Source organism: Leptosomus discolor, chromosome 2 (assembly GCF_034619465.1).
Source record: "Leptosomus discolor isolate bLepDis1 chromosome 2, bLepDis1.hap2, whole genome shotgun sequence".
In the NCBI taxonomy this organism is placed as follows: domain Eukaryota; kingdom Metazoa; phylum Chordata; class Aves; order Leptosomiformes; family Leptosomidae; genus Leptosomus; species Leptosomus discolor.
In genome coordinates this window covers 111,918,768-111,932,399 of record NC_141392.1, presented here as the reverse complement: position 1 = coordinate 111,932,399, position 13,632 = coordinate 111,918,768, and positions in this window count along the sequence as shown.

Genomic DNA, 13,632 nt, shown 5'->3' with positions numbered 1-13,632 from the left:
TGAGAGAGTGTCACTGCACAGAGCTGGGCAGCATGTGTTAACCAGCATCATCTGCTAGAGCAAACTCTCTTTCAGCTGTATTCCTTCATAAACAACAAAAAGATCTAAGTGTGAAACGACAAAAAAATAGGTCCAATTTTTAAACTGTGATTTATACTTAGGAGCAAAAACTTGTTAAAAGAATACAGTGAAAGCATTACAGTAAAAAATCTGAAAGTTAGGAATTGCTATAATTAAGGCTGGTCTCTTCAGCAGCATAGCTGTTCTAATTAATTTATGGTTACCTGTGGGTTTTTCCCCCTAAAACTCCTGCCACATAGGATGGACTGAAACTTTGCTTTCTTGTCTGTTTCTATTGCAATACATGGGTATTAGGACACAAACCATGCTCTGAAGGAAGAATTATTTGAGTTCTTTTGGGCTTTGTGATAGTCATCACTACATTGCCCCTGAAAAGTGATGATGGTCTCCTCCTCTAACAACTGGGGAGCTGAATCACTGTCTTGGTTTGGCTGGGATAGAATCATAGGCCAACCATGTCAGGCAGGCTATTAGCAGTCTCGGGTCAGCCAGGGCAGCTGACCTGAGTGAGCTACAGGTGTAGCCCACACCATAATGTCATGGTCATTATAAAGGGGGGAAGGATTGCTGAGGAAGGGGAGTTCCTGTGGGGTTCTTCCTGTTCCTCCTTTGGCTTCTCCCTGCTCCTGAGGACTGCTCTCTTGTTGACTGTGATGGCCGCATATTCATTTGGCTGAGTACAGCTTTGTCTACCTTTGTTGGTATTGGTGGTGTTTCATTAAATCTGTTTTCACTTCAACCCATAGGTCTCCTCTCCTTTTCCTGATTCCCTTTCCTGGCTGGTGAGGCTTTGTCAGGTGATAGAGCAACTGTTATAGTTTAGCCCTGGATACGGGCTAAATGAAGATAACCATAAAAAGATTTAAGACTAAAACTAGGCACTAACTTTAGAAACCAAACAGACTTTTTTTTGGAAGTATTTAGTATACAAGGTGTTAACCAATGAAAGAACAACCCCTAAATACTATTTGGAGAAGTACTTTTGCACAGCCCTCAATTCGGGCATCTAGAAAGTACCACCTAGTGAAAAATCAACACATGAAAACTTGGTGGCAGAAAGAGCAAATATATTAAGTTCTCTAGCATTCAACCTGTATCAGCACTTCCGGGCTCCTGTTAACACATTAGAAACATGCCTTCCTGAATGCAAATCGAGTGGTAAGCTGTTTCGTAGGGCACTGCACTTGAAACTCATGCCACACCCTATGCCGTGTCACAGAACAAGAGTTTGGAACAGACCTCTAGAAGTCACCTGGTACAAAAGTCTGCCAAAAGGAGAGCCAGCTTGGACCAGGTTCTCTATGACCTTGGTCCTGTTGAGTTCTCAGAGTCTCTGAGGATGGAGATGCCTCAGCCTCCCTGCACTCCTGTTCCTATGTTTGCCTGTCCTCACAGGGAAAATTTTCTTCCCAAGATCTAACCTGAATTTCCCTTGTTGCAACTTCTGCCCGTTGCGTCTTGTTCTATTGCTATGCATCTCTAAGATTCCAGCTCTGTTTCCTCTATACCCTCAAACAGGAAACTGAATACCCTGAAGACTGAACAAAACTAGCTCTTCCAGCCTCTCTCTTAAAGTCATATGCTCTTAGACTCCTAATTATGTTGGTGGCCATCATCTGAACTTTTTAAGAAGCTGGCACCACACAGGCACAGACCTAAGTTCAGAAGTGAGCCTCCAAGGAGACAAACGTAAGCAAACTTTCAAAATTAACCCTTTGCTTTGGAAAAATACTTCAGTTTTTACTAGGGATTTTTCTAACCTAAAGCACAACAAGAAGCACATTTCTCATTGAACTAAGTTTAAATGTAAAGATGGCTACAACTGCACTCAAAATTACATGGTGTAGTTCACCCCAGTTAATGCTTGGTCTGCTGAAGCAACAAAATTTATAGGTGCGAAACAGCCACGACTTCCTTGGTGGGGAAGAAGTTGCTGGGACAGTACACACAGCCCACTGTTTGGGAGAGTTTTAGGCAAACAATCCAAATATGAGGACTCACACATCCTCTTAAGTTACACCAGCAGCTCTCCTAAACAGAGCATTTTGCAACTATTCTTGTTCACAAGTCTTAGCCACACTGCCTGCCCTGTCTTAGGACACAGAGATTATTTTTATACTCATGAATTAAAAAAGTTAAGACACCATCCTCAGGCTCTGAGGCCAACTAGCACAGTACAGCTTGCTTCCATACAGTGAAAATCTCTTATCCCTTAAAAAGAAAGGGCCACATTCAAACTGTCAACTGGTAATGGACACTTCTTTCAAGCTGGGCTGCACCTGACCTGTGCAATAAAGTCATGTGGAATTAAAAGACAGACTGGGAGACTGATCACATAAACCCCACTTCCTCAGGAATCGAGACAAAAATGGTTTTATATTTCAGTTATAAAGAAGGATGCTGTAGTTAAAATGGGGGAGAGTTCAGAACTTGGACTCTGATGGATGTAGGCCCTTCATCCTAACTTTTATACACACCAACTAAAGCTGAGATAGTTTGGAGTCTGAGGTTTGTAAGTTTATACTCCAAACATAAAGACAGTCCATACTATGACAGTACTCCAGGAAACCAACATTCCTCAAACCCCAGAGAGACTGCATGTGGTTTTGCAGCAACATTTTACACTGGCCACTCCAAGAAGTCTTTCAACTTACTAACCAGGTCACACCATATTCAGCAGTAAACATGAGTTTGTCATGGGTGAAACCCCCAGTGCCTGTCTGTTAAACATAATGAATTTAGTAAAACGCTTATTCTCACACCATGCTAGTGGACATAGCACAGATTATTTTTTGCTTCTGGGAAAATTCAGAATTCTTTTGATCTAAGCTTGCAGCAAGTGAGGACAGTCTGTACTGCTTCTGTCAGGATTTTTAAATGGCTTGAGCTTTGTTCTTTGCCAGGAGACACTGCACCGCTGTACATTATGTGTCTATCATGAAATTAAAAGTATCGTCTAGTCTAATTTTTAATGTCAATTTATCTAACATCACCTGTCAGGAGGCTCAGAAAATTTCCAGCTCTTTCGATTGTTAAAGGCAGCAGTCATTTTTCAGAATTGATCATCTCATGGTAAAGTGAAAAATAAATAGTTCCCTTATTACTTAACTGATTTATTAGCTTAGCAAAGATTGACCTACAAAGTTAATTCTTTAAAGTCCCAGTCTACTGGATGCCACAGTAAGATCAAATGCACTGTCATCTAGACAATCCAGTTCTTTCATAGAGGTACAGCAGACTATGTTCTAATTCTATTGAAAAAGCTAGCAATGACTTAACTACAAAAGCTCATAATAACTATCATTCTATTATTTTTTAAAAGAGATACCTCTGTTTATTAGTAAATAGTCAACACATTGTAAAGTCACTAGTGCTGTGTGACCATCACATTCAAACCTCTTATTATTTTCAATTTCCAACCTGAAATGAGTTAAGAACTTTCAAAAGCCTTTTTCTTAACCATTTGTTAGCTCCTACATATTCCAACCCAAGGTCACTTTCATGAATTCACAGCCCACTTTTTTTTGTGTGGCTTTTTGGTTTTGGTTTTTTTTGTTTTGGTTTGGTTTTTTTGGGTTTGGGTTTTTTTGGGTTTTTTTTTTTTTTTTTTTTTTGAGTAAATTCCCAGCCAGAACCCCAGAGCTGTACATTTCTCAGAGCAAAATCAGAGCCTGGATCAACTTTCTCCAGTGGAGCAGTTAAGGCACTGCACAGGACTTCAGGAGACCTGTTTGGGTCCCTACCTTCCTACAAGGTTCCCACACAGTCTTCAGCAAGTTACTAAGGCTTAGATCTTAGAGGGTGTTTAACTCCCACTGGTTTCAAGCAGGGTCTCTCAGTGTGCCTATATCTCAACTGCAGCATGCCAAGGTCATCAGAGTGAGACATAGACAAGCACTCTCCTTGCTCTTTTTTCCTAGGAAAGGAAACCTGGACACATGACCTGGAAGGAAGCCGTAAGAAGCCATGACCCTGATTTGGACAAGTTGTTGAGGGAGAACTCCAGAGCACTCTGCTGAGCAGCGTGATTCTGGTTGTTCTGTAAACAGGAGGGCAAACTCTGTCCACACCTGACTACGTGCACATTTTCTCCAGCCTTCCCCATAGTCACAGCAGCATAGGTCAGACCACATTCCTGCAGGTGATTCGACAATACATCTGGTCAATCAAGAGACTGGTAAAATTCACTTATAAGCTCCAAACCAGAAAGCAATATGCAGCATGTGGCTGGATCCACACCAGAGTAAGAGCATTTTGCTTCCTGCCAGCCAAATCTCCAGAAATATTTTAGGGTTGGGATTATTCTGGGCTTAATTCTATCAGGAACTATTTGACTCCTATACCAAGTTAGCCAGTACTAGTGACAAAAACAGTGACTTCTTATAATGGCCAGAGAGTCAAATGGATCAAATGTCAAACTTATCTCCCAAGCTGCCAGTCCCTCCCAGAACCCACTCACTCACACTCGCTGCCAGATATGCACCTTGACTAGGAGATGACTATTCACTTGTTTCTGATATTGCACTATCTTTCAAATAGTTGAAACATTACTCAGTCCAATACTTCACAAAGTCCCCGTAAAGTAGAGAATATTTTCTTGAGAGCAGCTGAAATCAAGAATTCAAATTGAAGACTCAAAAGGTTGTCTGCAATGAATCCTTATGTTCAAATGAAGAGAGGACTGGCCTGTAGTCCTGCAGTCAGGGTGTTGGACTGGCACTCAAGAATTATTTCACGGTCAGTCAAACTGTACAGCCATGGTCCCCACACCAACCTCCTATCATACATTTCCAGCTCTCCCAAATCTTGCCCTTGTGTCAGCACTGAAAACTAACACCACTAAAGCCATACTAAAATAGTTTTCCAGCTGGGTCAGTGGGATGATCTGACTCACCACGTACCCATACAATTGCTAGTATCAACTAAAGAGAGAAGCTGAGAAGAGTCGGGGGTGGGCAGTACCAGGGACACCTCTTTTGGCATTTCAGGCAATCCTGAAATTATCTCTCAAAACTCGTCTCCTCCTTTCCCAGCAACTTCCTGGAAGACCTTCCATATTTCCCTTGATCTCTCCGTGCCTCAGCTTCCCAACTGTTCAGTGCCTCTCTCCTCACAGCGACACTTTAACAGAATGTGCACAAGGGCTGACACCCCTTTGGACTGATGCTGCATACATAGGATCAAACCACAACAAATTGAAAAGTACAAACTGATGACTGAAACTGAGAACTTCCGAACTAACTGGAGAATATATGGTAGATCATGAACTGTGCTGCCTGAGCTACTGTTCTGATGTCAAAGGAGGAACATAAATCAGAGTGGAAGCACAGCAGTAGCTCTACTCTGTGCCGATACCTCATGTGACTTGGCGTCCTTTCCTTCAGTGGGACTGGAAAACAAATTTGTTCATTAGGCTATAACTTTACATTTTCCACATTTTCAGAGTTTTAAGTAAGCTCTTACTGTTATTTCAACTGCTTTTGATGACTGCCATGTGCACGTGCGTTCACAGATAAACAAACGTGTGCACCTGCACATCCTCAGGTATGGAAAAGGGCCAAAGACTAGAACTTGCCCAACTCCCTTACAAACAGGCCATGCTGAGTCAGGTGAGTAGATATTATCCAGTAGTTTATGTCCTGCATTAGCGAACTGGAGCTGTTAGAAAAGCAAAAAGTATCTAAACCCATTAGAAGCTATTTTCATGGCCTTATGCCTGAAGTCGTAACATAATTACGTTGAGTCTTTCCCACCTTACCTCCTTCCTCGTCTCCCCATTTTTTCTCCAGTTCTCTTTGTGGAATTAGGCTCATTTTACTGTAACAGGAGTACATCCATCTGACTTCTAACTGGGTACACTGATGACAGCAAAACCTTATCTACGCACACTAAACATTTGCCAGTATTTGTTTCCTAAGACAGCAGAGACACATATAAAGCAACTCAGAAAATAAAATAAACAAACTACTCCAAAACATCCTCCAGACTGTGAGCCAAACCAGAAGTCGATAGATCTATCAAGGTCAATGACTTTACATGTGAAAGGAAAAATTATCTGCTAGTCTGCAACATCAGTGCTGAGATCCTGTTACTAGTACAGGCCTCCACGCAATTTCTCTTTCTGCAACATCAATGCTGAGACCCTGTTATTAGCACAGGCCTCCATGCGATTCCTTTTTTTTGACAGAGATAACAAAAACATTGTACAGGTTCGTCTCCTCCCCACTCTCCACAAGATACATTCTCTCTTTTACTTTCTCTTCTTGAAGGCAGAGGAGATATACTAATCAACAGAAAAACTAATAGCTGTTCTGAGGGTGGGGAGGAACACAGAAAGCCAAAACACCTGAAAGTTTTGTTTCATACGCAGCCACTGCACTCCTGCCAGCCAGGCTCTGCTATGCCATTAAACCCCTCTGGCCTGTCACCGCTTTCGTTATTCCATCTCAGGCGAAGTATTAGCGAAGCAGCGGTACTAACGCAGCAATCTGCAACAGCAGCTGCGAGTCAAAGGGAGGCAAAATACCATCCCGAACGCAAACGGGGAAGTAGCGCACAGAGGGGCCCTGGACCTCACACAGCCCGGCAGAAGCGGGGGGCCCCGAACCGACACCTCCCCGCAGCCGCCCAGCGCTGGGTACCTCCCTCCGGAGATAAACCAGGAAAGCATCGCCTCTTCCCTCCAACCCCCTGCACAAAGCGCTGTCAACCCCAAACCAACCCCACACCTCCGCCCCTCACCGTCACTCCCAAAAGCCACACTCCTCGCCAAAGAAAAACCAGGCGCTGAGGGCAGCCGCCCGGAGCCCCGCAGGAGCGGCGGGATGCCCAGGCCGGAGCGACCCGCTGTCTGGCTCCAGCGCTCGGCGGGGCAGGCCTGGCCCTCCCCGGCCGGCTCAGCTCCGGGCAGCAGCGCTCTGCTCCGCTCCGCCTCCCTCCCTCTCCCCGCAGCGGCCGCCCCGAGCCCCGGAACCCACCTCTGCCGCCCGCCGCTGCCTTTGTGCGCGCCGCCCGCCGCGGCGACGGGGACGCACCCGGCTGCCCGGCGGTGCCGCCCCGGAGGAGGGACCGCAGCGCCCGCGGAGGGTGGAGGGCGAGCGGGCAGCGCGCCCCGGGCAGGCGCTGGGGCCAGGGCTGGAGCTGGGACTCTGCCTGCCTGGCGCGGCGGCGGCGAACCGCCCCCTGGGCAGCCCGGCCAGCCGCCGCCCGTAACCGGGGGATCGCCCCACGGCCGCGGGGCGGGGCCCGGGGGCGGAGCGGCGGCCGGGCCCCTGGCGCGGCGGCCGTTGGCGGCCGCGGCCCTGCGGGGTGGCGGCGCTGAGTCAGCGCGGGGGGGGGGCGGTGCGGGGGGGACCCCTCGACGGGGGCGAGCGGGCGGTCGCCGTCCTCACTCGGCCCCCCGGGGGCCGCGGCGCCTCCTGCGAGTCCCCGCCGGGGGCCGCCCCGCTGCCGTGCCGTGACCGGCGGGAGCGTCGGCAGCTCGGGGGAGCGGTTTTATTTGTTTCGCTAAAGCGTTACTGCAAGCTTGAAGTGATAATCGCAGAAATACCTTCTTTTTTTTTTTTTTTTTTCTTTTTTTTTCTTTTTTTTTTTTTTTTTTACCCGCTCATTTCAGGCCATGTCAAAAATATTTATGCAGGTTTGTGGGTGGGAAAGAGGAAATCGCGGGAAAGGGAATCGTCCAGCGCAGGCTGACGGGCAGGTCCTTGAAAGGCACCGACGGACGCGGGGGATCCCGAAGCGCGACGCTCCCGGCCGCGGGAAGCGCTTCGTCGGGTATCGTGTGCTTTACCGCTGTGAATAAGCGCCGTGAAATAAAACTTTTCCACCAGATAGTGGTTCCCTTCCACTCAAACCATATGGTAACCTCCTTTTACGCTGAGTGCCTTACGCAGCTAAGTAGGGAAGTGGGTGTCCGTGATAAAAATTAGCGGAGGGAGGAATCTGCTGGGCCTCTTCGAGTCGTTAGAGAAGGCAGAAGTGGGCGGCGCTAAGTGCAACACAAATGATCAGGAAACAGACTAACATGGAAAAAAGAGGACAAAGACTGTGCACAAGAAAAGGGATCGAAGTTCACTAGTTGAAGAAAAGCCTGCTAAGTTCAGGCTTGAAAACAAGTTTTTCAGAGCTGGATTTTGTGCATGTTCCAAAATGTACACACAGCTGAAGCTTGGGGAGAGTTCCTTGTCAAGTGATTAGTGCTTAAGCCTTCCATTTGCTGTTAAATTTCCAGTTATGCTGTAAAACAATCTCAGGGCAATCTCCTCTAGGTCATCACCTGATCATAATCCTTCAAACCGTTTTTCTCCAGCACATCTTCCTCCTGTAGTTCTGTTAACTCTGTCTCCCCGTTGGCTCATTTTTGTACAGCGCGCAGCCATGACAGTGATGGGGCCTGGTGTGTGCTCACAGACTCGAATCCCTGCTTCTTGTTCTCCTCCATTTCCAATTACACAGCTACACTAATGAGTTCACCTCAGTGTTAGAACAAAAAAGTCAGTGAAGACAGTTTCTGCCCAGGCACAACAGACAAGGGTGTTTACTTAATCCCAACAAGAAAACAATATGCAGATGCACCAGAAATACCTGCAGTTTCACTTCCCAGGCATATCGCACCCAATCCCTTGTCAGTGGCCAGTCAGTAGGCAATGAGACATGCTAGTAAATAATCCCACCCCTGACATAAATACAAGAAGCTGTATCTGTGCTGGCTGTGGATCCTGACCAGTGCTCTGCCTGCCACATTCATGTGTAATACGGTCCCATATCCTCTTCCCTCCAAGGGGGTGGTATCCTCCAGCCATCACCATCCAGGGCTGCTCTAGCATGTTGTTACACTTTGGACTTTCACTACTGTACTAAACCAAAAATGTGATCGTAGCACACTGAATCAAAAGCACTGTCTTTCCACAGTGTCAGCAACACCCGCCCTTCTCTGCTTCTTTCAGATATGCAGAAGCTAGAGCCTCGGCTTTGGAAGAGTTGTATTGTGTTTAGTTATTTATCATGTCCACCATCTGCTGCTTGATGTAAAATAACCCACAGAATAACGCTCCACACATGGTTCCACGTGCGAGGTCATGTTTTCTCTTCCTACGGAGCAGTATAAATATAGGCGTGATAACACACAAGATGCTGAAGAAAGTGCCAAATGCTTGCACAGCAACGGTAATCCTCTGTTAACAGCAGGGCACTATCTTCAACCTTCTGTGCTTTTTTCTCTGTTCTTACTGATGGTGTGACCCCAGCGCAGGGCGGTTTTCCTCAGATTTCTTCTCCGGAACAACCTCTGCCAACTGATTCTGAAATCCTCACTTGTCTTGTGCTGCAGTTCAGCTCATAGCTATTCTCACCAGTTACATCTATATGGAGAACTAAGCAGTAGTACATAATTTTCCATACCATCCAGGCCTTAGCGCAGTCATGGCTGTGACTTTGGCTCAGCCCAATGCAGACTTTGGAGGATAGTATGGTCAGAGACGGGTCCTAAAAAGTGATCCAGAGTTACCTACAAAACTGGATGGCTGGGGGGTACAGTCAGGAGGTGTGCTCTGCCCTTGCAAGAGGGACACCTGTCCCTGGTGGTGTCATTCCCAAAACACGTTCAGGAGTGATGAAGTTCTGAACTATTACCATTTTCTTTCTGTAACGTTCCCCCCTTGACAGGTTTTTTTCTGGAGGTGTTACGTTCGGCAACACAAGTTTGTTTCCCAAGGTTTGAACTAAAAATGTCCACCAACTTTTGAAAGACCTGCTCATGGAAGTTTTCTTTCTACTCCTTTCCTGATCTGTTTATGTCTGTCCATTATTACCTAGTTCTTGATTCCTGTCCCAAGTAGCTTATAGTTTACGTATTTGCTCTGTGTTTGCCCAGTTCTGGCACAGTGGAGCTCTAGCCTAGCAGCTGGGCTCATAGTTACGATGTTACTACGTACTGTGGTTGTATAGTTACTAGTAAGAAGAAGGTCGAGCTGTGTAGTCTTCCGTAAATTAACAAAACTGGGTAAAAAAAAAAATCATCTCCAAACACAAAAGAATGTAATAAAACTCAAGAACAGATTCCTGGAGAGCATTACATAAGTTCATACAGGGGAAGAAAAAAGAAAAAGGCTTTCAATTCTAGTTTGGGACACTAGATTTTCCTGGCAAGTATGTTGCCAGTGAGCAAACCGAAAAGTTAATTATTTAATGAGTTATAAGTAATGCCAGTGTCTGGCAATTCCCTCAGTAGAACTGGAGTTCATGTTCAGGCATATAGTACCTGAGTTATGAATGACTGCAATTGTTAATGCATGCATGCTGTGCATGTAAAAATATTCAGTAAGTAGAGAAGTTGAGATTTTCTCTTTTAATTTATAATGAACTTGTAAGCAAAGATTGTTCTGGATTCTGGTGCTGACATTCTCTGTATTAGTATTAATCTCAGAGTAGCTCAGGCAATATAAATTAAGAGTTGATCTAGTTTTATTCCAGTGTAAACATCAGAAAGTAGTAGGACTGATTCTGTAATTACCTAATTAGATGTCCTACCATCTTAAAAAAGGAATAATTCTCCTAACATAAGTAGATTATTTTTATAGAGTACCTATGTGATAATCTGCTGAATTCTCTGTCTGGTTCATATTATTTTTTCCCTTTCTTTTTCTTTTCCCTTCAAGTTCAATTATCTAGTACTTCATTTTGTCCTTCATTTGAAGGCACATTAGTGCTGGTTATTGTAGCATGTAAATCGTGACATTTAATCTGCCTCTTAGTGCTTGATTTATTTGAGATTTTTTTTTTTAAAGTCTAAGTAGATGTAAGTTAGTCACAGAGACTTCGAAAACATTTGCCCCCCATGACTTTAACTTGTTGCCGGTTTTGTCTGTCCTGCTGGCTTTGCTTCGTCTCTATTCCTGGGATCGACTATTCCCACTGTTTCAGTATCAGGTGCTTGAAGATCTGAATAGTAAACAATTTACTTCGAAAAGAGAACAAATGTCCTCCTTGTCCAACATAAAGCCGTACAGGACAGACTTTATTCCATATGAAACCATCTTGCTTTTGGCAGTGTGTTCAGTCTCTCACATTTAGGCAGATGCTTCTGGCCTGCACCAGCCGTCAAGTCTGCCCTGCCCGAGCTCCTTCCGCTTTGCCAGCTTTAGCTTTTGGATTTTGCTTTCCATATGGGCACAGTTCCTGAGTGCTGTAATTGTCTGCTGACAGTCCTGCATGCTAGCCAATGCTCTTCTGACATCATTTCTTACCTTCCTTCTTCAGCCTCACTATTAAGAGTTGAGATGATGACATCAACCTCAGGAGGACTGTGATGTCATCAGAAGTACTATAAGGTATCAGTCATCAATGGGGCAGGGGAGTGACAGGTGAAAAGGGACTGAGAGGATTATTTTGTCAAATGATCACATGTGGGATTGTAATTTTCCAGGAACTGTTGCAGCTGGAATTAGAGGCAGGGCAGGAGGCACTGGCCATGTACCAAAATGCTCATCTGTAAGGACAACACGCTTATCAGCTCTCATGCCGTCAGAGCTTGCATTGCATAACCAAACTTGGTTTTGAACCAAATACTTTCAGGCTTGGTTTTGTGACAGATACACTGTTTTTTCCCCCCCTCACTGAAAATATAGTCCCAAAAAGGGAATCTGTAGCCAACAAACTACCAGACAAGGTTTTTTTCCTTTCTCAGAATATAACAAGTCTTGACGATGGAGGTTCTCAAAAGAGCCTTTCTTTTTCCTCTAGATACACATCCAGCCTTGCAAAACCAAGAAAACCTCAATGCTTCCTTTATATCCTAGCAGGTCTTTCCACAGTCAAAACTCAGTTCTCTGCTACAAAATACTTTGCTACTGAGAAACAGAGGCATCTATTCACTCCTATGATCCAAACATGGCCAAAGCAACAGAGTGTAGGAATATTTAAATTAGGAACAAGAGAGGCTAAATATATCAACCCCACTGGAGGTCCACTTGTCCAATCTCATCAGAAAGTAATTTAACTCCAAATCTGTAAATGACTTGAGCTTGAGCTCTCTAAATATAATCTTAGAAAGCTTAGAAAATCTTGAACCCTGATAAAGCAAAGCAATCACAGTGTATGAGATTAAGAATGTAACAGTGAAGTCATCAACGTGTTCTTTCTGCAGCCAAAGCCCAGAATTCCTGCATAGGCATGTTCAAACACATGTACCGTGCTGACGCAAAATGCTGATGTTTAAATGCACACACATACAAGAAATGAGACATCATGCACAACTCCATGGAAAACCCCTCCATCCTGTTTTGGACTGAAATACTCTCCAGCCCAAAGGCTAGCTTTTCATCAGTCCAGTAAATCTGCGCATGACTAGCAAAGCTTTTGCACAGAATACTTGTTTTCAAAGAGCACAGCCAATCAAAAGCAAGATCATCAGTATTATTTGTTTAGAACAAAATAGTACAAAACACGCTTTGAGAGCTTCAAAGAAAGCTGCTCGAATTCCCAGGGTATAATCTTTTCTTTACTGTTGCTGCAACTCTCACCAACTAAAATAGCAATCTTAGCCCTGAAGAGGAAAAGATATTTGGAAACCAGCTCCTTCTGTTGAGAAGATTATTGCTTTCCTCTTGGCCTCATCTCTGCAATTTCTACACCAGACTGCTTACCAATATTGAATTATCCCCGCAAACAGGTTCTGAAAGTTGCTGCTTAGGGGTTGTAAAGTAGCACATTTTGATTAGTTCACTGTATTGTTTACCTTCTTACTATGCAAACTAGTCCCTTTTTCCTATAGCTAGCAGAGATGTTAACAGATATAGCCAACTTAAGATAATAGGAATATAAAGAGATATTTTATATAAAACTTCTTCTTATGGTAGGCTAAGCCTTAAGTGCTAATAGAGCTCAGCTTGAAGTTCATTCTGTAACTCCACTGAGAGAGTGAAGTGTCTAAAATCAGTTTTTATAATAAAAGTAACAATATTTGGTGCTTCTCACTGTGGCAGAAAAATTCTTCACTTCTGTGCAGACAAGGGTATAGAAGTGGTTGTTCTGTCTGTGGCTCCTGGTGAATGAAGGGGCACTCTGTCCCTCGCTTGTAGTTACAAGAAGCAGGTTTACTTGGCTTTGAAGTCAGAAAATTCTGCACTGTCTTGGATACTGTCATTAGTTCAAGCTGTCACATAAACTGGATGAAAAGGGTTTTAATCTCCCCTCAAGAAAGAGGCAGACGGAGGATTGTGAGCAGGCTGTCAGGAGGAGAGGCAGACCTTGGCTGCTTTCTCCCCTGCCAGTGAACTGGTGGGGGAGGCCTCTGCAAGCTTTGCCCAAGGGTTCCCCTCTTCAGCCCTATTTTATTAATTTTGCTGAAAAAAGGTGAGATAATTCTACCCCTTGCTACTATTTTTTTTTCTTTTTTTCTCTCACTAAGACCCAATTTTCTTGAATATTTGAAGTGATAGAATGTAACCAGGTTAGGCCATTCTTTTTTAAACATCTGTGTGTATCATTTAAAAGGGCATTTTTCTACTTTTCCCAATTCAGCCTGGGCAGCAGGAGCGGATCCTGCGCCTC